General features: G+C 42.0%; 1 pseudogene; it reads right to left on the reverse strand.

The window, feature by feature from the left end:
* Nucleotides 1–795: 795 nt before the first annotated feature.
* LOC147425960 (large ribosomal subunit protein eL19y-like) overlaps nucleotides 796–26860 on the reverse strand; it is a 33213-nt pseudogene continuing 7148 nt past the window's right edge.

Genomic DNA, 26860 nt, shown 5'->3' on the forward strand with positions numbered 1-26860 from the left:
GGAAAGGTAAATCTCAGGGTCCCTAATCATTGGCAAATTTGGTTTTGAAGGAATATGAAACTCACAATAGATGAGGCAAGAAGGTATAAACAAAACCCTTCAAAAAATATCTTTGAAAGAGACGCGAACTTTTTCACGTACGAGCATGGACCAGTGCTTGAAAAAAAACTTTGTTATGAAAACTTGACAGGCCTACCTATGAGAATTTTAGTGGTAAATTGACTAAATTTGCAGGTTTTTACAACAAATGACGCTAAATTTCTCTAAATTTTGTAGGTTTTCTCACTTTCAAATTTAAATTTAGAGGTAAATCTCAAAATTTGCAGGTGGGATCACTTTAAACCTAGGTTTTTTTTTTCAACCCCTCCCCCTCTCTTTCTCTCTCCTTGATCTCTCTCAATCTCTTTATAAAAAAAAGTCTCTGAAAGAGCTCCTGCCAGCGTGGACGGGTAGAGGCAGCAAAAGGAGAGCTCCGGAGAGGTGCAACTACTAAATCACAATTCTCCATCTCCTCGTCGGCTAGATCTTTAAGGTCTCTTGGGATAGTTTTTTATAATGGTAAAACTCTCTTCTTCTTCTTCTTTTTCTCTTTGGAAACAACATGAAAGACATAGTAACAGTCTCGGGGCAATAATAAGCAATAGTCAAACAAAGAGATGGGGAAAATTGCAAAATGCAAACCCTTATAGGCTTGCAATAGTCATGCTTTCAAGAGTAAAGCAAAATATGTATCTCATTACACAAGCTCAAAGGTCCAAGGTTTCAGTTTAAGTACTATCGAGTCACAGCTCTTGGCTAAATCTTTCTATGCCGCTCACTGCTTGGACTTCTTGGTGGCCTTAGGGGCAGCTGCAGGGATGCTTCAGTACTGAATCCCTGTGCCAAGCGCTCTTCCCTCCTGGAAATTTTTCGCTCTCTGATAGATTTCCCTTAGCTCTATGGGCTTCAAACTGATTAGATAGTGTCCTCTCATGAGCCTTCTCAGCTTTAGACTTGTGAATACTCTCCATGAACACGTGCTTATTTTTAACGTGAACACGTTACCCTTGACCTTCATATACATATCATGGTACATATTGTTGACAGGTCAAACTTTCAACAACACTTCCACAAAGATTCCATGACGATTCCTAGATTCTTTAAAGATTCCATATGAAGATGCTGATGAAGTGATGAAGATGACGATGGATACTGTAATGTGAAGATACAAGCTCATGGACATCATCGAAAATCTCGTTATTATCATTTTGAGCCATTACGTCCACTTTTGTAATGTTTACAGGAACTTCATATTTTAAGTCGGCAATTGTATTTTAAGAAAGATGCTGACGGGAGCAAAGCGAACCCCGAACCCCTGACGGCCTCTAAAACACCGGGGAACGAATGGCACGCCTCGAGCCTGTCATGGTAAAGCAAACAGGGGGCACCACCTAGCTTCAGCGGCTAGGACGCAAACAACACACCACCATAACAAAGTTTTCATCCAAGAGAGATGGATGCTTGGGAGTAATGATGAAAAGGAAAGGGAATGAGATCAAGTGAGAGAGAGAGAGAGAGAGTGAGGGAGGGGGTATAGCAGGTTAGTACTTAGGCATCACAAAAGGATGGCGAATCCGCACACCCTTCACACATACACAAGCTCACTCCAAAACACAAGACTAGGTGGCGATTCCGCACACCTCACATGGGCAAAACGTTGCAAGAAAACATACTCACAAAACCTCAAGCTTTATTTAGAGAATTAGGCGATGAAATGGGGAGCATAGGGTAGGGGAATGAGAAGGGAGAGAGTGGTAGAGCACATGGCGGATAGCTGGGAGTTGATGGCAAAGACTCGCACGAGGATTATGGCCATCATCCTTTATTTAGTTGCCCTTCATCTTCCATATCCAAGGGTGTAGAGGTCATGCTCAAGACAAGCATGGTGATTGTGGTGATGGTGATGGTGTGGGTGTGGGTGTGGGTGTGTGTGTACTAGGCACACACAGTGCATAGTGTGTTCTTTGGTGATGTTGTGTGTTTTTGTGTGATGGTGACCCCTCTTTATATAGGGGAGGAGGGGGGGGAGAAATTATAGAATTTAGAAATGAAGAAATCATTATCTACATAGGCCATGTGACTGTGGGCCCCACTTGTCTGGCTGTGTGTATATGTGCTAGAACAGCAGTCTCATGAGAGAGAGACTAAGAGAGAGAGATGGGTTGATGAAAAAAAGTGAGAGGTGACATGGAGAATAAAGTAATTACAAGAGGGGAGAGAGAGGAGTGTGTTCAGAGGTGAATCTGTGTGCAGATGTGTGTGAACACAAGAAAAATCAGGTAACCACCGGGTGGGGATGGGTCTGTGGGCACCTTTTTTAGTGAAACTGAGTGTGTGTGAGTGTGGGGGAGGTTATTTAGCTACAAGACAAGAGACATGGCACCCTTTAGAGAGAGGGGGGGGTATTTGGGTCATGGGATATGATAGGAGAGAGAAAGGGGGGGTGGGGTATACTATTTTGGAAGATAGGGTAAGTTGCATGTGAGTTAGGGTGCATTATTGGTGAGTTAGAATGCATTATTGGTGAGAGGTGGGGTAGCTTGAGGGGAGAGATAAAGGAGAAAGGACAAAGGGAAGAGAGAGGGGGTTGACCTTTTGAGTGGAGGAGAGGAAAAGGGACACCCGGTGGGGCAACAGTGAAGAAAAAGGAGGCAAGGTGGGGATGGGCTACCCCGCAGGCATGAGGTGGCTTATTTTACCTTTCTTATATATTTACATAATCATACTTTATTTTTTTCTTACTTTTTCCAATGCTTTTTTTTTTCACTCCCTCCCTAAGAGGGGGTTTTCATGGGGTGGGGATGAGAGAAGAGGGGTATGGGAGCTTGGCTTGTGAAAAGCCCCCTTCATTAGCCCTCCCCTTTTGGCTAGAGGCATTCATGTCTCTAGCTCATCTGTTTGATCATTATCATCGGAGGTGGCGGCTGATGGTGTGTCCTCATCTGGAATGTCAATTGGTGGAGCCTGGTCAAATCGAAGAAAATAAGGTTTAAGTCGCCAACCATTTACCCTGGTTTTATGAAGTTTTCCATCATCCTCCATAAGCTGGTAGCTTCCATTGGCATACGTTTTCCTGACGATGAAAGGACCTTCCCATCGGAGTAGGAGTTTCTTATCCTTGCGCGTGTCGAAGCGATTGTCGTAGCGGAGCACCAACATTCCTTTCTTCAATTCTTTTTTCCGGAGATGCTCGTTAAAGCTAAACTGTCTATGCTCTGCTTGTGCTGCATAATAATTTATTGCTTCTTCTCTGTCCAGCTGCAGTCTTTCCAAGTTGATGATGTGATCTCTCAAATGCATGTTGGGCTGTTGAAGCTGGCTTGCCATTACTCTGAGACTTTGTAGTTGCACTTCAATGGGCAAGATTGCTTCCTTACCAAATACTAGATGATACGGTGTGAATCCCAAGGATGTACGAAATGAAAATCTGTAGGCCCATAAAGCTGGTAGTAGATACTTATCCCAGTCTCCAGGATGATTGTTTACCTGCTTGGTAATAATTTTAGAAACCATTCCATTTACCTTTTCAACTAGGCCATTACATTGAGGGTAATATGGTGAAGAGTGCCTCCTTGTAATGCCCAGTTTCTGCATTAATTCTCCTACCAAGTCTGCTCTGAAACCTGGACCTCTATCAGAGATGATCTCTAAAGGTGTGCCAAACCTACAGCATATGTGCTAGTAGATAAATTTAGCTACCTCTATCGCTGTGATTCTAGTGGTGGATGTAGCCTCTGCCCATCTAGTCATGTAGTCGACCCCCATGATAATGTAGAATTTTCCTGAGTTGGCCCTAGGTAATGGCCCAATGGCATCGATACCCCATTTTTCAAATGGGCCATATGAGAGAATAGGTGTCTGTGGTTTAGGCATAAGTGACCTAGTGCCGGCCTTTTGACACAACTTACATGTTTTGCACCAGTAGTGTACATCACGGTTGAGGCTAGGCCATATGAAGCCTGCCTGCAAGATTTTCCTACTTGTTATGTCTAGGGCAAAGTGACCACCACAAACCCCGTCGTGACAGCTAGCAATTACTCCCGTGATTTCCTGAGAGAGAGGGACCTTCCTGAGTATTTGGTCCTTACCCTTACAGTACAAACCGTCATTGATGAGTCGATACCTTGTGGCCTTCCGCGTCAGCCATTGCTTCTGTCCCTTTGTTAAATCTCATGGGCATTCCCCTGTTTCCAAAAAATGCATGATGTCAGGCAAGGCATCACTTCCTTGAAATAGAGGGAGCTTTAGTTTTATTGCTCCAACCACCACTTCCTGTAGTCTTTCACTTGCTAGGGCATCTGCTTCTTGGTTTTGAGCCCTTGGGATATGGTGTATTTGAACTTCTTCAAACTTACCCAACAAGGTTTTTACACCACTTAAGTGAGTCCTTAAACTAGGATTCTTGCATGTCCATGCTCCATTTACTTGCCTTACCAGAAGTAGAGCATCCCCAAATACATTAAGGCGTTGTACACCTTGCGAGATGCACCATTGTAGACCCTTGGTTAGTGCTGCATACTTAGCTTCATTGTTAGAATTTGAATCTAACAATTGGCCCAACGAAAATACCTTTGTCCCTTTGTCATCAAAGACCACTATGCCTACAGCTGCTTTGTCGGACGCTCGCTTGTAGGCTCCATCAAAGTAGAGAGAGTATGCTCCTTCTACCATCGGTGGTACTGGAGGTAATCGGACTTCTCCTTCCTTAGATTGCTTCTCCTTCCTTTCAAAGACTTGGTAGGTCATGAGTCCCCCCAAACTTGCCCTTATCGTGCTTTCTACTTGTACCGTGTAGTCAAACTCTTGCAGACGAACTAGCCATTTAGTAATTCTAGCAGACACATCCATGTGTTGTACAACATAGGGAAATATTTCATCCGTGGTTAGAATCACAAATTGCTTAGGCAGCAAATATGACCTAAACTTTGTAGTTGCAAATCTAAGAGCTAGGACTAAGTGTTCCACATGGGTGAAACCTTTCTCTCCTGCTGTCATCATTCGACTAGAGAAGTAGATTGGCCTCATGAAAGATGTCGTCGTATCCTTTTGGAGTAGCACAGCCCCCAATGAGTCATCACCAACACTTGAGGTGACATAGAATTTTTCATCCCACTTAGGTGGTGAGATAGTTGGCAGAGTGGCTAAGACCTCCTTTACCTTGTTGTAGTGATGTTCGCTTTCCTCGTCCCAAGTGAAAGTTGATCTTTGAGTGAGTTGTTGCAGTGGTAGAACAAGTTGTGATAGTAGATGTATGAATCTACTTAAGTACCTCACCTTCTGTAGAAAAGAGACCAGTTGACGTGCGGTCGTTGGTGAAGGTAGGGCTATGAGTGCAGACACCTTACTTGGGTCGGCGTTGATACCTTTTGCTGAAATTTCATGGCCTAGTAGAATGACTTTACTCTCCCCAATGTGGCATTTATCCACATTTAATTGCCCACCTAGGCTCTGCAACCTGGCCAAACCTTCAGTTACCTTTTCTAAATGTGAAATACGGGAGCTATATATACAAAAATCATCAATGAACACTCTTATGGATGTTCCAAAGAACGGTTGAAAAACATATGTGACATATCTTTGGAATGTGGTAGGTGCATTTGTGAGACCAAATGGCATAACCCTGTATGCAAAACAACCCCATGGAGTGATAAAAGTGGTTTTTAGCTGATCTTCCAAGGCTATGCGTATTTGAAAGTATCCAGAATAACCATCACATACGGTATAGCATTTAAAACCCGCTACTTCATTCAGAATTTCATCCAAGAAAGGGAGAGGAAAGTGGTCTCTCTTTGTAGCTGCATTTAGTGGTTTTTAGTCAACACAGACCCTCCACTTACCATTCTTTTTAGGCGTCACCACTACGGGTGACACCCATTCTGAGTTTTCTACAGGATAGATGAATCCCGCCTCCAGCAGTTTCCTTACCTCGGCCAAGAGTGCCTTTTCTTGTATGACCCCCAATCGTCGTAGCTTTTGCACAACTGGTTTTACCCCTTCCTTCAGCTTAATATGATGTTCCACCACTATAATGCCTATGATTCTTTCATAGTTGTCAATGAACAGGTTAGGAAATCCCATCAACATTTTCAAAAAACTATCTTTCTCCTCAAGTGTTAATTCCGTAGAGAACATACCCTTCAACCTACTTCCTCTTAGGCCAGGTGATTTTCTCTCCTCTTCATTGGGTTTCCCTTTTGGTGATGGATCACCAGTTGTGCTTACCCTTTGTGGATCCTTCATAATGATACCCATCACATCAATGGAACTGTCACTTTTGTCCGTGGATGTGGTCTCCTCCTCAGAACTGGAAGATTCGCTAGTGGTTTCATCTGCCGATGTTTCCAGATTCATTTGCTTCTGCTTGCCAATCCTCATGTCGTAGTAGATTGTCTCCCCTTTCTTACCGGTCATGCGTAGAAGGCCAGTACCCCAGTCCTGTTTTGCCTTCATGGCCATCAACCATGGCCTTCCCAAAATTAGTGGATAGCCCTCCCCCTTAGTAGGCATTACAAAAAAATCTACCTCTACCTCATTGTTGAAAGCTTTGATTTTCACGGCACTTACCACACCCACACACTTTACTTTTGCGTTGTTTGCCATCTTTGCCTTGCATGGAGAAGGCCTGTCAACCTCGAGCCCTAATCGAAGCATCATAGCTTCGCTCATTACACAGATTTGTGCACCTCCATCAATGTAGGTGTTTCCAACCCTCTTTCCTTTTATGTTTACGTCGACAATTGGAAGGATGTCATCCATGTTGCATCCCGAAATTGCTCCGGCTACCTTTGTTTTGGAGCGTCTTGTACTTACCATTTTAGACCATTGTCGCCTTACTTTTGGTGCAAGATGTAGCAGCTGTGACCATGTAATCTTTGGTCCTTGCTCTGCCACATCCAATGTTAGATCATAGGGCTTAGAACTTTCCCCTAGCTGGAAGTCGGTGATGCCCAATTTCCGTCGTGGCCTGGATGGCCTCTTGCTAGTTTCTCCTCTCATGCTTCTCTCATCATCTGATTGTGTAGCTTTCTCCCTCCTAGATCTTTTCACAGTCATGGCTTCAGGTGGTTCTAAAAAGGTTACCTTCTCCTTACCCTTGTCCCTCTCCTTTGCTCTGGGTGGATCCACTACTATGGCTTTTCCTTTCTCTTCTAGCCTTATGATGTTTACAGGGCGATCAGGTGGTGGGGCTGGTGGAAGAGGTGGGATGGATGCTTGTAGTGGTGTCTGGGGTGGACGTAGAATTTGTGTTGGTGGGGGTGGTGCTCGGGGTGGGGGTGTTCTTTCTCTAGGGGGTGACAATTGGTTCCTCCTACCTCCTCTATTATAGTTTTGTCGTGGTTTGGGACAGTAGTACATACCGTGACCGTCTTCTCCGCAGTTGTAGCAATGATACTCCCTGTTTTGTCGTCGTGCTCTTCCAGGGTCTTGATCTCTTTCTTGACTCCTCCCTTGTTGTATTAAGTGGACAGACAAATTCTGTAGTTGGTCAGTAATATGGGCCAACATATCTTGTTGGTCATCTCTTACCCCAAGAGCCGGTGGTGGTGGTATGGTGGTTGTCATAGTTGCTGGTCGACGCAATGTTCCTGATTCTATTGACTCGGTTTCTTTGGCTTTCATTCGCAGTTTCTTGTCTTTAAGGCGAGCAATCTAAACGGCTAACTCGTACGTAGCCGGGAATCTACCTTTCACCTTCTCCTTGAGAAGCGGCCATAAGCCATGCGTGAACCGATCTTTTTTTAGGAAATCAGCTGCAGCTTCCCTCCTAGCCAGTGACTCAACCCACCGTTCCCACAAATCCACAAATTTGGACTCATAGGTGGCATATTCTAAAAGACCCTCCTACTTCAAGTCTCTCAACTTGTCCCACAACTTTTCTGAAGTGGTACCTCCCCCAAAGCGCCTCCCGTATCTTTGTTGCTCACTATACATGCTACTTCAAAGTCATCTAGGAAGTCTGTTACCAAATCCTCCCCCTTCTTTCCTTTAAATGTTGGAAATGCTACACTTGACATGATTACTGAGAGAGAGCTAGAAAGACACACTGCTTAACTTGCAAAAGTTTTTTCTTCTTTACAAGGAGGCGTGTATACCCTCTTATACTAGGACATAGATTAAAACTTCAAATGGTACATTGCCTTGTACCAAAGGTAAGACAAATGGTTGATCTGATGCCAGAACCTCCAAAAACCGCTCCCCACCCGGCATGGTGTCAATGACGTGCTGGTAGTGAGCCTTCAAATCCAGTATTACCTTGATTGAGCGTACACGTGTTGGTATGTGTGATCTGTCTTGAGGTAGGTTGTACTGATTCATGTGAAGCTTAGAGGTGCTTAGTCACTGTCCAAGCTTGTGGGAGAGGGTGGTGTTCTTTCCTGAAACAAACTCAGTAGATCCCTAGTTTCTCTAGTAAGAGTGTGAGCCAATGCTTCCGTTATCTCTGCTGCAGCATCAGGTGCGACTTGAAAACTGACTGTGATAATTACCTCGGTGACTTGAGTTACCCGATTCTCAAAGTAGAATAGTGTTGATTCTCTATTGTGTAGAGCTCCTTCCATTTTGTTGTTGTGGGTTGGTTGTAGGTCTCGGACATGGTTTCGACCTTCTCCTTCTTCTTGGCACTTGGCCTATGTATATCCACTGGGTTTGGCGTGTTGGTTGACTCTCCCACTGCAAATCGATTACCGTTACGCCTGGCACTTGAGCTTCGATGGAGATGCGGAGTTTGTCTAGTTGTGCTTGGAGCTCTTCTTCTTCTATCGTCCAATTAGCAAATCCTGCTAGCCATTCATCCATTCACAATAGTTTAAGGGTTTCAGTCTTGTAAACTGAAGGGTTTCATGAAAAGATCCTCAGTGGGGGCACCAAATGACGGGAGCAAAGCGAACCCCGAACCCGCGACGGCCTCTAAAACACCGGGGACCGAATGGCGCGCCTCGAGCCTGTCATGGTAAAGCAAACAGGGGGCACCACCTAGCTTCAGCGGCTAGGACGCAAACAACACACCACCATAACAAAGTTTTCATCCAAGAGAGATGGATGCTTGGGAGTAATGATGAAAAGGAAAGGGAATGAGATCAAGTGAGAGAGAGAGAGAGAGTGAGGGAGGGGGTATAGCAGGTTAGTACTTAGGCCTCACAAAAGGATGGCGAATCCGCACACCCTTCACACATACACAAGCTCACTCCAAAACACAAGACTAGGTGGCGATTCCGCACACCTCACATGGGCAAAACATTGCAAGAAAACATACTCACAAAACCTCAAGCTTTATTTAGAGAATTAGGCGATGAAATGGGGAGCATAGGGTAGGGGAATGAGAAGGGAGAGAGTGGTAGAGCACATGGCGGATAGCTGGGAGTTGATGGCGAAGACTCGCACGAGGATTATGGCCATCATCCTTTATTTAGTTGCCCTTCATCTTCCATATCCAAGGGTGTAGAGGTCATGCTCAAGACAAGCATGGTGATTGTGGTGATGGTGATGGTGTGGGTGTGGGTGTGGGTGTGTGTGTACTAGGCACACACAGTGCATAGTGTGTTCTTTGGTGATGTTGTGTGTTTTTGTGTGATGGTGACCCCTCTTTATATAGGGGAGGAGGGGGGGGAGAAATTATAGAATTTAGAAATGAAGAAATCATTATCTACATAGGCCATGTGACTGTGGGCCCCACTTGTCTGGCTGTGTGTATATGTGCCAGAACAGCAGTCTCATGAGAGAGAGACTAAGAGAGAGAGATGGGTTGATGAAAAAAAGTGAGAGGTGACATGGAGAATAAAGTAATTACAAGAGGGGAGAGAGAGGAGTGTGTTCAGAGGTGAATCTGTGTGCAGATGTGTGTGAACACAAGAAAAATCAGGTAACCATCGGGTGGGGATGGGTCTGTGGGCACCTTTTTTAGTGAAACTGAGTGTGTGTGAGTGTGGGGGAAGTTATTTAGCTACAAGACAAGAGACATGGCACCCTTTAGAGAGGGGGGGGGGTATTTGGGTCATGGGATATGATAGGAGAGAGAAAGGGGGGGTGGGGTATACTATTTTGGAAGATAGGGTAAGTTGCATGTGAGTTAGGGTGCATTATTGGTGAGTTAGAATGCATTATTGGTGAGAGGTGGGGTAGCTTGAGGGGAGAGAGAAAGGAGAAAGGACAAAGGGAAGAGAGAGGGGGTTGACCTTTTGAGTGGAGGAGAGGAAAAGGGACACCCGGCGGGGCAACAGTGAAGAAAAAGGAGGTAAGGTGCGGATGGGCTACCCCGCAGGCATAAGAGAGATGGAGTTCTCATTATGCTAACACTTTATGTGGATGATATGCTTCTTACCGGAAATACTGCAAATCAAATTGAAGCGTTTAAAGATGCTTTGAGAAAAACCTTTGAGATGTTTGATCTTGGTTTGCTACATTATTACTTGGGTATTCAGTTTGTGCAATTAGAGGATGGCATATACATGTTGCAAGCAAAATATTTGCATAAAATTCTGGACAAGTTTGGTATGCAAAATTGTGGAGCTTATAAGGGTCACCACATTATCCATGTATAGCTAATCACCTCTATAATAGCTTTAATTAGAGAAATATACTATACATGTAAGAATGTGTTATGCAATATGTTGATGAAAATCCACCAAAGCTCAAAAAGCGATGCCATTATGCACTCATGCTACTTGTTTAATAAGGCGATGCCTCTTTAAAAATCGTTGTCTAGATTAAAAAAGCATTGGAAAAAGTAAGAAAAAAATAAAGTATGATTATGTAAATATATAAGAAAGGTAAAATACCTCCCTAAGAGGGGGTTTTCATGGGGTGGGGACGCAAGAAGAGGGGTATGGGAGCTTGGCTTGTGAAAAGCCCCCATCAATGCTTGTTGGATGAGCAAAGTCAGGTCACGGTGTTGTAATTAATCTCTATAGAAGCCTAGGGACAAATCAGGTCATTTTGGCCAGACATTAGGTTTTCTAAGGTTTAGTATATAAACCAAAACCTAAAGCTTTGTAAAGAGACTTCTAACATTCTTATCTTCTGTGTCGATTGGGAGACTAGGAGAGAGTGAGAGAGTGTGTGTGTGTGCTACAAGAGCTATGCTGGTCGGAATCGCAAACGGAGAGAAGCAGCGTGTTGTCCACGAGGAGAGTTACACGTTGATGCTTACATCACGTGCATTCGTCTATGTTTTGGCAGATTCACCCGCGAGCTACTTTTGGAGTTTTGATGAGTAAATGTTGTCCGTTTTTGCATTTTAGCATATCCACGTGATTAGAGCGAGTAGAGCTACGCATTAGGCATCTTAGTTTTTGAAAAAGTCGACCTGCAAAAATATGTCAGACATCCTACGCGATTCAGCACCGGGTGTTTTTGGGTAGGGTTTTGGGTATTGGACCTTAGGGAGAGTGGCCTATTGGTGTTGATAGGATATCCCTCAAGTTTAGTAACATTTCGAGAACGTCTAATGGGCTTTTGGCTTGCAATAGTATCATAGGAGACTCTCACATTCACAGAACCGATGGCATGTAGATTTGATATCTCTGTAGGAAGTAGTCATTAGTCGGTCGAGTAGAGGTTGACACCCTTTGCTTGCTTCCATGCGCCTGCGGGTCGAGCTCCGTCCTCAGTTGACATTATATGTTAGGTGAGTTCTCGCTATGCTGAAGTCCGTCGCGGCGTATCCGCCAACATTGGCGTCGTTGCCGGGGACGAGGGCCCTAAGTAGGTGACCGAGACTAGTCCTTGAGGATAGAGGTCCCTCTGGCTTGCCAAAGTATATTCATTCTTTTAGATAGGATCGGAGAGTGGTGGACTCTTTTGGTCTTAGAGGGAGTCTAGGGAGAGTGTGTCTGTCCTAGATCCTTCATCTTAGGTAGTATTAGGTAGTAGTAGGTTGTGGTGTAGAGAGTAGGAGTTGGAGTGGTAGATGTGGTGGTAGGTTGACTTGAGAGTCCGTGTGAGGCTAGGAAGCAACCAAGACATCAAAATCACCATCTCATATGATAAGTAGGAGTAGGGTAAGTACGATATCTTGATTGTTGATCTAGAGTACTTTATGTATGTCTTATTTGTTGTTAGGCTCATCAAAGAAGTGGAAAACGCTAAGTAGGAAAGACGGTAAATTGTGTTTGGAAGCTGATTTGAAGTCCAAAAGTTTCTGTGATTATTGTTGAGAGCTATACAGAGCATAGGGAATACTACTGCCAGAAAAAAATTGCATTTTAAGACAGTAGACATCCTACGCGTAGGATGTCTCCAAGGCACTTTTGGCAAGGAAATTGGGGAAACTACGGCTACCAGTGTGTTCAGAGGGTAGGTTTTACCCTAGTAACATATTCCCTATTTTTGTTGACCAAAAGCCAAAAGGCGGAGTCAAAAAACGTAAAATTTCAGAAAAGGCTTATATTGAGTGATTTTTGCATGTTTTTGCAAGTGTGAAGCATACTTGCACTTGCTGAGAGCATAAGGAAGCATCAGGGACACTTCAGTCTAAAAAAATAAGTAGTAGACATCCTACGCATAGGATGTCTACAGGGTGATCTGGGCATTTTTTTGAAAATATGAGGTTACCAGTGTGTTTAGAAGGTAGGTTCTACCCTATTTTCACCTTAAAAGTGGAAATTTGATCAAATTTTGACAGATTAAAGCCAAAAGAATAGAATTGCCAGACATCCTACCCAAATTGTGTCCAAGGCCTAATTTTGAGACCAAACCATAGGATGACTCCATAGGCATGTTCTAAATGTTGTATTGGGTGCATGTGATAAATTTCATCTCAATTGGGTCAGTCAAAGTGAAGATTGAATAGACTTTAGCTTTTTTGGACGGACAAAAGGCAAGAATAGCTAGTTTTGGGGTCTTTTGACATCCAAACTCAAATCTAAGCATACCAATGGGTTGTTGAAGACTAGGGGAATCTTTGGTCCAAGTTTGTGTTCATTCTGAGCAAAAAGACATCCTACGCATAGAATGTCTACTACATGATTCTGAGACCAAAATTCTACTGTGACCATACCATGCTGTCATATAGCCTTGGATAAGCCTCCTAGGAAAATTTGGTCCAATTTGGAGTTGATTTGACTTGGGAATTCATCAGAACAGACATCAGGCTTTTGGAACAGATTCTTGATCATTTGACCAACCTACAAGTGTCAGAATCAAAAAGTAAAAATAGCTGTGAGTTTATCACATCAAGGGGAAGCTACAGTGCAAGTTTGAGCTGAAACAGAGCAAAAAGGCATCCTACGCGTAGGATGTCTCCAGTTTGATTTAGGACTCCAAACCAACATGTGAGCACACCACTGTGATCAGCACAACAAGGAGAAGCTGGGGTGAAAATTTCAAGTCATTTTGAGCAAAAAGACATCCTACCCATAGGATGTCTCAAGGTCATTTTTGAATCCAATTGAAATTTTGAGCATACCATTGGGTTGCTGGACACAAGGAGAGTCTTAGGTTCAAATTTGGCCCAATTCTGAGCAAATAGACATCCTACGGGTAGGATGTCTCTTGCATGATTTTGGACCCTAGACCAACATTTGACAATACCAAAGTGTTTCATAGCATCTTATAAGCCTGCCAGTCAATTTTAGTCCAATTTGGAGCTCATTTGACTTGAAAAATCAGCTGATAGAGTATCCAGCTTCTGAAACAAATTCTTGAGCATTTGACCAGCCTAGAGGTGTCAGAAACAAAAAGTGAGGATACCTAGGGGTTCAACACATCAAGGGGAGTCTCTGGACCAAATTTTATTCAATTCTCAGCAAAAATACATCCTACCCGTAGGATGTCTAGGAGCTTATTTTGAAATTTTGACCATACCACTGTGTTGCTAAACCCAAGGGGAACCTTTGAACCAAATCTTGCTTCATTCTGAGAAGAAAAAAATTTGGGCGTAGGATGTCTCCAAGGGGTTTTTGGGCAGGAATTTGGGAATTCTGAGACCATCAGTGTGTTTAGAGGGTAGCTTTTACTTTAGGAACATGTTGACTTGAGTTTTTTCCCATGTTTTTGATGTCCAAAAGTCAAAAGACGAAGTCAGAAAGCGAAAAATTCATAAATTGCTTGTTTGGAGTGATTTTGACATTTAAATGAAATTCTGAGCATACCAAGGTGTTGCTAGACTCAAGGGGAACCTTTGAACCAAATCTTGCTTCATTCTGAGCAGAAAAAAATTTGGTCGCAGGATATCTCCAGGGGGTTTTTGAGCAGGAATTTGGGAATTCTGAGACCACCAGTGTGTTCAGAGGGTAGTTTTTACCCTAGGAACATGTTGACTTGAGTGTTTTCCCATGTTTTTGATGTCCAAAAGTCAAAAGGCGAAGTCAGAAAGCGAAAAATTCATAAATTGCTTATTTGGAGTGATTTTGACATTCAAAAAAAATTTTGAGCATACCAAGGTGTTGCTAGACTCAAGGGGAACCTTTGAACCAAATCTTGCTTCATTCTGAGTAGAAAACAATTTGGGCGTAGGATGTCTCCAGGAGGTTTTTGGGCAGGAATTTGGGAATTTTGAGACCACCAGTGTGTTCAGAGGGTAGGTTTTACCCTAGGAACATGTTGACTTTAGTGTTTTCCCGTGTTTTTGATGTCCAAAAGTCAAAAGGCGAAGTCAGAAAGCAAAAAATTCATAAATTGCTTGTTTGGAGTGATTTTGACATTCAAATGAAATTCTGAACATACCTTGCAAGGTGTTGCTAGACTCAAGGAGACTCGAGCAGAAAAAAATTTGGCCGTAGGATGTCTTCAGGGTTTTTTTTAGGATCCAACTATAATTTTGACCATACAGGGGTGTTCACAGTGTCACAGAGATCCCAAATCTTCTTTTAAAATTGAATTTGGACTCATTTTGACCATTCTAAACTGCATTTCACTATTTTGGCCATAACTTTCACAAACGGTATTGGATTGGAAAAGTTTTTATATCAAAACATAGCCTGGGAGCGACACTACAGATCTTAGAGCAAAATTTGAACTAAATGTATGACTTTGACAACCATTTAGGTCAACTTTGAAATAAACATCGTTTAAGGCCTCAAAATGCATCCGGAATTCAGGAGTGTCTAAAACCGACAGTTCGAAAGAATTGTGAGAAAACAGTCACTGTTTTGAACATAGTTTTGACTTTTCCCTAGGAGAGGGGCTAGTGAGCCATAAGCGAGGTCATCGGCTAGAGTCAACCCAGGCTCTGGAACAGACCGCTCAAATCGACCTAGAGCAGACACGAGTGCATGTGAGATTTTCATCATCGGGAAGCTGAAATTTGAAACCAGATTTGGTCTCTAGGCCTTCTAATTGACCATTAAAGACTGCTAAGTTAGCATATTGAAATTATCTTTTGGGAAAACCATTGGTCACCCACCGCAGGAAGATGTAAAAGTTAACTACGGCCTAGTGTAAAATTTGAGCGTCCATACACAAATCTGGTAGCAGTAAGACCATACACAAGGACTCTTGATTTTGCAACAATAGTCGCAAGTTTTGGAGAATTGTAACACAAGATTTTTTCTAGCAAATCGCTCCAGCTTGTGCATAATTCTCTTGTGCTAGCTTAAGTTTAGTTCATTGAAAAGCGAACTTGAAAGTCACTTCCAAGCTCAAGGAACAAGTGTGGCCGTCAAAGGCACATCAAGAATTTTTGCATTCATTGTGAAAAAGTTTGCCAGCTAAATAGAATTTTGCAGATTGTGTGCTAAAGTGAACACAAGTTAGCTCGACTCAAGAATCGCTATGAAGGGAGCAGTCGTTGTAGTATAGTGGTAAGTTGCATAACTTATCGCAGTGCTTCCAATAGATCGAGGCCTGCTAAAAAGCTCTAGGAAAAGCAAGCAGCCAGACAAGTCAGTATCACTCTTGGCAAGCAAGGGAGCTAAGAAGTTCAAGCAGTGCAAGCAAAGCCCAGTTCAAAAAACTCAGAGATTAAGGAATCCACAAAAGCTGAAGGACCTCAAGCGAAAAAGACCAACACAAGGGTGCTAATAATTTTTATTAGCATTGAGGCAAGCAATTAGAGCTATCACTGAACAGGTACAACAAAGGAGTCAAGACAAAAGCAATGGCGTCTCAAAGGAATCAGACCAGCCGAGATGAAGCTTCAAGTACATCCACAGAAATTACAAGAGAGAAAATTTGGATCTATCTGATTGGCCACTACAAAGGACTGCCATGCTATGAGGATGTCAATTGGAATTTGTACATCAAGACAAAGAAAGATACAGAGGAAACTCGGACATCTCAATATGTGGAAGTTGAAACAACGAAGAATGTACTACACCCACATCCAGATTTCATGGAAGACTGTCTGGGATCAATATACATGAGGCACGGAAAATACATCGACAATGAGATAGAAATGTTGTACAAAGATCAACTTACAAATATTGATAGCCGTTTTTTCGGCTCTCTGTAATTGCCATAGTGAGTTATCTCACCCTATCAAATCACTCAAACACTGTGCTTACCCTCACCCTTTCACTGTATATAGGTGCGTGTGAGTTAGGGGACTTTTCCCATATCTCCTTACTGAAATAAAAAACCCTCAATTAGCTAGTCATTGGACTAGTTGAGCCAAAAAAATAAAAAATATAAGTATATTATGACCCATGCGTATGTAAATATTTCTTTGTATATAGGGCCTAAATAAAAGATTTTTTCATAATTATTTTGGTATTTATTTAAATATTTCTACCTAGGTGTGTGTTATTTATGCTCTGTACATTGCCTCGTCATTACCACAATTTTTCTTACCATTTTTCATACTCTTTATTCCATATAGAAATATTTTCATGTAAGCTTCTCTTATATTTGGTGTAACTCCACCCCAACAAAAATCCAAAAAAACTAGTTTTATTTATGTGTATAGTTTTTCACTATTGTGATTTTTCCCTTCCTACATCTATTTTGTTTTTTTTTTCTAAAAAATTATAACACCAAAAATATTTATCTTTTTATGGTAGCCTCATAATGAGAGAGATTTCTTTTGACCCCTTTATATTTTTTCCACTTATATTATTTATATTTGACATGTACATATTTTTTAGACCCCTCAATATTTGATTTTCTTAGTTGTACTATTCACTTATATCATGATCTCAACAATATCTTCAATTATAGACCTACCAAATAAGGTCAAGGGTAGGTGGCATGCATACATGCACTATGGAGGGCTCACTCTTGGAGGTATTCAAAAGAATCATCCAAAGAAGGACCCCACAAGGACCTTGTGCAGTGGAAAAAAACGGTCGGTTTTGCTAAATTTTTAAAGTTCACTTGCTCTCCGAATTTGAAAAGGTGATACAAACAAAAGTTGTAGCTCGTGGGCTGAACTTTTGCCTCAAAGTTTTTCATATTTTTTTGAGCTACGAGCTGTGAGCTATGATTTTATTAGTGGACCCCAGTTTTCCTATGCTATGCAGCCACACTCTCTCTTCCACTTTATCATTTTCCTCTTTCACACACACTTCTCCCCTCATCATCCCCACCTCTCTCACCACGCCTCTCTGCACCCTACTCACCTTCTCCTCAACCTTGAAGAATAAGAGAAACCATGGTGAACTCATACCTCCCACACACAATTCCATTCCAAAATTGACCACCTAGTCTCATTTTTCCTCCTCCAAATTACCCATATCTATCAAAAAAACCACAAAATTCAGCCTCTTCTCTTAAAAGACAGCATCATGGTGGTTGATTACTCAGCTTCAATTACCTTGTCTCTCAAGGAAGGTCAAGAGTGGAGAAAAAATGTACCGTCAAAGCTAGTGGACCGTCAACAAGTGTCAAAGTTGGCCCTACTCAAGACACTTGGAGCATCAACCTGGTAAGAAATCCACCTTTTCTTCCTTATTTGTATCCTACATGGATACTCCCATTGTAAATATCCAATTCCATTTGTAAATTAATACTAACACTAACCCACTATGAAAGGTCCTATCACCTACATTTCTCTCCTCTCTCTTTCCCCACCAGCTTCTTGATAATTCCAAGCAAAAGAAATTAGATAAATTGCTGAAAATCTAACCCAACCATGGTTAGAGGAGTAACCCTAGCCTTCAAAATTGCTATAAAAGGAGGGTGTAGCTAGCACAAAAAGGGGGGAGAAGAAAGAGCACTATGCTATAGCTTGAGAAGCCAAGCTCAACCTCTTGAGAAGGAGCTCTTGAGTGGAATCTCATTGGCATTAGGCATATGTATGTGTTGTATTAGGGGTGATTAGCAAGGAAACTCTATGCCATTGTAAGAGAGAGTGATCATTAAATTGAGAGTAGGAAATCTATCATTACTCCTACTAGAGTAAGCCCAACATTTGTTGAATCAAGGAGGGTGAATTTGGACTAAGCATGGATACCTTGTCTCCCTTCCAACGTGAAGTCATGGACAATAATGATGTGTAAGTGTCTTGGTGTTTTATTTAAGTTCTTGATAGCTTGTCTCCGGGTATTGTTATCAATTTAGCCATAAATCCCACATGTTGTAAGAGGGCGATAGGGTGGAAAGGACTCCCCTGGCCTTAAGACAGTGATTGGGGTGGCTTTTTTCTTGTGATGTGTTGTGGTGTAATTTACTCAGGCTATGTTGAACAAATACTAATCTCACTTTGATTGGTCATGACAGATTTGTAAGAAGGCATTAGTGCAACAAGCACCCCTTCCCCCTTCTCTCTCTTTCTTACATATATATATTTATGTTTGCTTGATCATTAACGATACACTTCAAAGCAGCCCGAGCACCATCTCTCTCTCTCTCTCTCTCTCTCTCTCTCTCTCTCTCTCTCTCTCTCTCTCTCTCTCTCTCTCTCTCTCTCTCTCTCTCTCTCTCGTGTTTTAGTGTGTGAGAGTGTTCCATTGGTGTTAGGGTTAGTGTAAATTCCTTGCTTGTTTGTGGGTTGCTCTAACGATTCTCCTCTTTTGCGTCCTAGTTCGCTCTTAAACTAGGTGGTGCCCCTTGTGTAGTTGGGATTTGGCTGGGGGTTTGTTGTTTTGGTTTGTGTTGTGTTGTGCCCCATCCCCATTGAGCAGCACGGGAGCCTTGAAGGGTGTCTAGAGGTTGCTCTTCTTGTTGCCCGCCCCGGACCGCTTCAAATTGTTGCCCCCACTGAGGAAAGGCTTGTGTATGTTTTGTGAAGGCTCAACCTTTAGCATAATCAAGTAGCTTGCATGAATCACGAGAATTTGTATGATCCCTTCATTACCATTGCAAGGCAAAAGGTACACATAATTGTTAGTACTAAGTTGCAATTTCAGCGAGTAATTCGTAGAATTTTAGGTCCTCTTAGGTTGGTAGAGATAAACGCATCAGTAAATCCTTTTATTTTGCCTCTCATTAGGTACGACCTTAGTTTGGACGTCTATATTTTTGTTTTGTTTTAAGAATTAGGTCATGCATAGACCATGGATAATGGCCCAGGAATACAGGTTTTTCCCTTTCATTTCACTCCACACATTAGAGTAAACATTGCAATTAGTAGAAAAATCCATTTTCAACAACGTATGGTATTCATGTTTGGTGCCCAAAGAGTAGGAGAAATTCTCGCATCACCAAACCCTGTCATTCTACCTCTTATTGATTATCATAGGTCATTTGATGTGAATATTTTTATTTTGTTGTAGAATAGATTGCAATTTAGAAAATATTATTGTGTAAATCTTTTAAAGAAAGAAAAAACAAAAACGCGTCACTTTGAAATCAATTCAATGGAGAGCCAACGCCAAATGTCTGGATATCCTCTTTTCTTTGGAGAGCCTGGAGAGGATGCAGAATTATTTCTAGTGAATTTCAAGATGTCTTGCCGTATCAAGAGGATAGTAACTGATCAAGAACGTGTAGAAATGTTTGAGGTGGTCCTTAGGAAAGATGCTAGCACTTGGTTTGACTCTTTGCCTGAGGAAGTTAAAGGGAATTACACGAAAGTTTTGAATCGTTTCAAGAAATACTTCTTTGATCCCCAAAACACTCAGAAATTATGGAAAGACATTGTTTCTCATAAGCAAAAAGACTTAGATGACTACTACTTGTACAAGCAAGAGTTTCTACGTCTTTGGGCTCTATGGATACGAAATGTTGCTAACCCTGGTGATGGTGCAGAATTTTTAAAGAAGGAGAGGTTCATAGCCGGACTCTTTCCTGACCTTAAGGTAAAAGTTGAGGCGGGTGCACCTGCTACTTTTGATGCAGCTGAAACTAGGGCTGCTGAGAAGTATAGGAAACTCAAGTGCTTAAGGGGAGAGGTTCCAATAGAAGGTCTTAGACCCAAAGGTAAGTCACAAGCATCAACATCTAGGGAGCTTCCTGAGGTAACGGCTGAAGTGATTGAGAAGTTAAATGAATCTTTAAGCAGCTTGTCAATTCACCTTGCACAAGCTGTAGGTCCAAAGGGACAAGCAAAGAAGTCAGAAGAGAGAGAGCCACGAACTAGGAGAGTCTTGCAATGTTGGAATTGTGGAGAGTCTGGACATGGGATGTATAATTGTCCTTGGCCCCGTGGAGAGCCAGGGAGACCTAACTTGAATTACCCAGTGATGAATGCAGGAGAAGGAGCTGGTCAACAACCAAGGCTTCTACAAAGGCCAAATGGACCAAGACCACCTCCACAAGGGGTAGAAGGAGTTCCACCTTTGCCAGATCCAAATGTGCATGTGGTAGAGGTGACAAATTCAAATGAGGTTGACAAGGAAGCCAATGGCATTAAGCGTGGCCGAGGGAAAGGTAAAGAGAAAGAAGGAGTCACATCACAGAGTGACCATGGACAAGGCAAGAAGGCAAAGGAAACCAAGGAAACCAAGAGGACTCGATGTCATATCAACCTCCAAGACTTCCCTCTTGGACATGGTATGGCTCCGTACAACTTGTTGGAAGACATGAGAGGTAAGGGTCCTGATATTTTATGGCCTCAATTTCTTGCATTATGTCCACAAGTTAGGAGGGATTTAACAAGGGCAGTTAGCACTAGGAGAAAGGTAAAAGAGAGTGTGCCTGTTGTAAAAATTGCACAAGCTAAAATGAATGAGGACATTACACCGGTGCTAGACTGTTACATCAAAGGAAGATTGGTTAGGAAAGGTCTAGTGGATGGGGGTGCACAAATTTGCATCATGACAGAGGGACTCATGCAAAAACTAGGCATGCACATCCATGAGACACCTGAAATTAAGGTCAAGATGGCAAACAATAGCAAGGCTAGGTGCATAGGCATTTGTAAAAATGTCTTTGTAGAGGCCTTTGGCATTAAGAAAGCGGTGGATTTTTATGTTATGTCGACCAAGGGAAGTGGTTATCCATTTATCCTAGGAAGACCATGGCTAATGAAAATGCGAGCTTTGCAAGATTGGGAGAGTGGGAAATTAATTTGCAGGAATGACAATCATAAGAAGGTTGTCTTTGACATGAAGGAGCAACGCCAAGAGGAGCTCCATGAAGAATCATCTCAAAGTGAGACGGAAGAAGGATGGACCGATAGCACTTCAGAAGAAGAAAGTAGCGGCAGCATTACTGAAGAGGAGTCTTCCATCGAATTCATGGGGGTAAGGTTTAAGCCAAGCAACCAAGAGACCTCTTGTCAAGGCTTGGAGGAGGTAGGTCCTCAAGAGAACGAAGGTGTTCAAGATGAAGGGATGCTGGAAGGTATGCTATCAACAACACTTACAAAGGATGAAAGAGAGGAGTTCAAATGTGTGCTAAGGAAGTTTCCTAGGCTTTTTGCTAAAGACTACACCGACGTGCGTGGGGTAGATGTTGTTCAACACAAGATTGAGTTAAAGCCTGAGGCCACACCTAAAGCTCAGAAGCTACGAAGGCTAGGAGTTATAAAGGAGCAGGCTCTACTCAAGGAGGTAAGAAAGCTTCTAGCAGCAGGTTTCATTTATCCAGTGGAGAATTCAGAGTGGGTCTCTCCTGTTGTTGTCACTCCTAAGAAAAATGGCAAGTGGAGGGTGTGTGTGGATTACCGTCCCCTCAATGAGGAAACAAAAAGAGATCACTTTCCCCTCCCATTCCAGGATGAGATACTAAATGAGGTAGCTGGTCATGAGAAGTACATTGTGTGCGATGGTTACTCAGGTTACTTTCAAATAGGGATTGCATTGGAGGATCAATTGAAAACAACCTTTATCACTCCTTGGGGTTGTTATGCTTTTAGAGTCATGCCATGTGGTCTGACAAATGCTCCTACAACATTCCAACATTTCATGAATATGGTGTTTCAAGCATTCTTTGGAAAGTCAATTAGGGTGTTCATTGATGATTTCTGTATTTATAGCTCAAAATCATTGCATCTACAAAGGGTAGAAGAAGGTTTAAAGAAGCTCTAGGACATGGGAGGTCAACTCAACCCCGACAAGTGCCATATAGGTGAGGATGAAGTAATCTTGCTTGGTCATAAAGTTTCTTACAAAGGCATTGAAGTGGATCCTTCAAAGGCAAAGGCTCTTATTGAGCTACCATCACCCAAGAGTCTTAAGGAGGTCATCTCATTCACTCAAAAGGTGAAGTATATGTCATGCTTCATTCACTTAGCCTCGGAGTTACTTCACCCTTTGCAAAAGTTGACACAACAAGTAGAATTTGCATGGTCTGATGAGCTTGAAGAGTACTTTTGTAACATTAAAGCCATTTTTTCAGAGCTACCAACACTCATGCCTCCTTGTTGGGAGTACACATTCTTTGTTAGCTCTAGTGCTGGGAAAGAAACAATTGGTACAGTTTTGCTACAACAAGATCCCTATAGTACCAGGATGCGGCCCATCTAATTTGCTAGTAGGGTCATGAATGCTTTAGAGAGAGGCTACACGGAGGCAGAACTCATGATGCTTTCTCTCATGTTTGCGATAAGGAAGTTTAGATCCTACTTGCTCCCAAAACCTTTTGTAATCCTCACCGCAGAGAATTTGTTCCCTTGGGTGTCATCTCAAATGAATCTTAGTACTAGGATCTCAAAGTGGATTATGGAGTTGCAAGAGTTTCAATACTCTTTCAAGGTAGAAGATAGTGTGCGTCCACAATTGGCAGGGATTCTCACTTATAGGGTGCATGAAAAGGAGATTAAGGTGCCTGAAGTAAAGACCCTACCATTGCCACCACCAAAAAGTATTCCTAATGCTCTTACCTTGTTCTTTGATGAAGATTTTCGATGAGCCACAGGGAAAGCAGGGGGAGGGCTAGTGTTGCTCAACCCAAGTGGAGAGGTGGTCATGAAAGAGAAGGTCAATCTACCAGGTTCAACTAGCAACAATGAAGCAGAATACGACACACTACTTCATGGTTTGAAGATGTGCATTGGCCAAGGGATAAAACATCTCATGGTAAAGGGAGATGCACTTCTCATTGTTAAACAGATTTTAGGCATTTGGGCATGCAAGAATGAAAGCTTAAGGACAAAAGTTCATGCCATTCGTAGGATATTTAATCAGTTTGAAGAAGTGCAACTATATCATATTCCGAGGAAACAAAATGAAGATGCCGATTTACTTGCACAACAAGTAGTTACATGTGTTGAGAGAGAAGTGCAGGTCATCATGGTGGCAGCAGCTGTCAAACAACCGAGATACCAGGGATTGGAGTCATTGGCTCCCATTATTGGCTACATTTTGGAGGGTGAGTTTCCACAAGACTTCACAAAGGCTCAGAAGAGGAGACTCATGAAGAAGGCAAGTTTCTATCTCTTCGTAGAAGGCTCCCTCTATCAAAGAGGGAAGGATCAAGTGTGCAGAAGAGTACCAACTATCAAGGAAATTCCAGCCATTCTAAAAGGTTTGCATGAAGAGGCATGTGGTGGTCATTTTTCCCAAGAATTAACTGTGAAGAAGATTTTTCTTGCGGGGTATGTTTGGCCAAGTCTACATGTGGATGTCCAACATTGGTGTAAAAGTTGTCACAATTGTCAGGTAAATGGGAATAGAAGATTGATTTATGGTCCAAGGCAAATTGTGCTTGCAAATGGACCCTTTGAAAAGTGGGGCATTGATGCTATGGGTCCTCTGCCTAGGACAAAAAATGGTAAACTCTACATTCTAGTGGTTGTAGACTATATGACTAGGTGGGTGGAAGCACAAAGTGTGGCAAAGGCAAATGAGAAGACAGTGAGCAAATTCGTCTACACTCACATTTGTTGTAGATTTGGCACACCTTTGGAGATTGTTTCTGATAATGTTCTAGGGTTTAGAAAGGGATTGCTCACAGAAGTCTGTGAAGAACTTCGCATTCTACATCGTCACAGTACACCCTACTATCCCCAATCAAATGGTTTGGTGGAAAAAGCTAATGGTGTCATTGCAGGAATCATTAGAAAGATGGTGCAAAACAAGACAAAATTATGGGATGACTTCTTGGATGGTGCCTTGTGGGCATATCGAACCACATATAGGGAAGCCACGGATTTCACACCATTTCACTTGGTCTATGGTCAAGAGGCTTTGCAGCCTATCGAGCTCAACATTCCAACAATGTGACTTCATGGCAAAGGAGCACAAGATGATCAAGAGGTATGGATGGATCGACTTCTTACCTTAGCTGAGCTTGAGTGGAAAAGAGAAGCAGCATACGAGTGCTATAAGAGGAAAGCCACACAGACAAAGGAGAAGCTTGACAAGAAACTGAAGGACAAAGGCATCAATAAAGAAGATCTTGTGCTAAGGTATGACAATCGACTCGATAATCGTTTTGATGCCAAATTTGAAACAAGATGGCAGGGGCCGTACATAGTCAAGAAGGCTTTCAATTCAAGTTACTATCAACTTATGGACTTGAATGGGAAAGAGCACTCTAGGAAGGTAAACTGTTATCGCTTGAAGCCTTACTTGAGTCGCCTTCTACCAAAGGATCTACCAGAGCAAAAGGCAACTATCCCATTTAAGTATTGTTCCATGAAGCATGAGTGTAACACAAACCAAAATTCCAAGGGGCCAAACAATGAAGATCTTGTCAAGGACTCTGAAGCACTCTCTTTGGAAAAGATTCTTTACAATGGTACATGAATATACCATCATCCTGGGGGAGGGCTAATGATAGCCGTTTTTTCGGCTCTCTTTAATTGCCATAGTGAGTTATCTCACCCTATCAAATCACTCAAACACTGTGGTTACCCTCACCCTTTCACTTTATATAGGTGCGTGTGAGTTAGGGGACTTTTCCCATATCTCCTTACTGAAATAAAAAACCCTCAATTAGCTAGTCATTGGACTAGTTGAGCCAAAAAAATAAAAAATATAAAAAATATAAGTATATTATGGCCCATGCGTATGTAAATATTTCTTTGTATATAGGGACTAAATAAAATATTTTTTCATAATTATTTTGGTATTTATTTAAATATTTCTACCTAGGTGTGTGTTATTTATGCTCTGTACATTGCCTCACCATTACCACAATTTTTCTTACCATTTTTCATACTCTTTATTCCATATAGAAATATTTTCATGTAAGCTTCTCTTATATTTGGTGTAACTCCACCCAAACAAAAATCCAAAAAAACTAGTTTTATTTATGTGTATATTTTTTCACTATTGTGATTTTTCCCTTCCTACATCTATTTTGTTTTTTTTTCTAAAAAATTAGAACACCAAAAATATTTATCTTTTTATGGTAGCCTCATAATGAGAGAGATTTCTTTTGACCCCTTTATATTTTTTCCACTTATATTATTTATATTTGACATGTACATATTTTTTAGACCCCTCAATATTTGATTTTCTTAGTTGTACTATTCACTTATATCATGATCTCAACAATATCTTCAATTATAGACCTACCAAATAAGGTCAAGGGTAGGTGGCATGCATACATGCACTATGGAGGGCTCACTCTTGGAGGTATTCAAAAGAATCATCCAAAGAAGGACCCCACAAGGACCTTGTGCAGTGGAAAAAAACGGTCGGTTTTGCTAAATTTTTAAAGTTCACTTGCTCTCCGAATTTGAAAAGGTGATACAAACAAAAGTTGTAGCTCGTGGGCTGAACTTTTGCTTCAAAGTTTTTCATATTTTTTTGAGCTACGAGCTGTGAGCTATGATTTTATTAGTGGACCCCAGTTTTCCTATGCTATGCAGCCACACTCTCTCTTCCACTTTATCATTTTCCTCTTTCACACACACTTCTCCCCTCATCATCCCCACCTCTCTCACCACGCCTCTCTGCACCCTACTCACCTTCTCCTCAACCTTGAAGAATAAGAGAAACCATGGTGAACTCATACCTCCCACACACAATTCCATTCCAAAATTGACCACCTAGTCTCATTTTTCCTCCTCCAAATTACCCATATCTATCAAAAAAACCACAAAATTCAGCCTCTTCTCTTAAAAGACAGCATTATGGTGGTTGATTACTCAGCTTCAATTACCTTGTCTCTCAAGGAAGGTCAAGAGTGGACAAAAAATGTACCGTCAAAGCTAGTGGACCGTCAACAAGCGTCAAAGTTGGCCCTACTCAAGACACTTGGAGCATCAACCTCGTAAGAAATCCATCTTTTCTTCCTTATTTGTATCCTACATGGATACTCCCATTGTAAATATCCAATTCCATTTGTAAATTAATACTAACACTAACCCACTATGAAAGGTCCTATCACCTCCATTTCTCTCCTCTCTCTTTCCCCACCAACTTCTTGATAATTCCAAGCAAAAGAAATTAGATAAATTGCTGAAAATCTAACCCAACCATGGTTAGAGGAGTAACCCTAGCCTTCAAAATTGCTATAAAAGGAGGGTGTAGCTAGCACAAAAAGGGGGGAGAAGAAAGAGCATTATGCTATAGCTTGAGAAGCCAAGCTCAACCTCTTGAGAAGGAGCTCTTGAGAAGGAGCTCTTGAGTGGAATCTCATTGGCATTAGTCATATGTATGTGTTGTATTAGGGG

The sequence above is a fragment of the Adiantum capillus-veneris genome, chromosome 24 (genome assembly GCF_014529385.1).
Source record: "Adiantum capillus-veneris isolate H3 chromosome 24, ASM1452938v2, whole genome shotgun sequence".
Taxonomy (NCBI): domain Eukaryota; kingdom Viridiplantae; phylum Streptophyta; class Polypodiopsida; order Polypodiales; family Pteridaceae; genus Adiantum; species Adiantum capillus-veneris.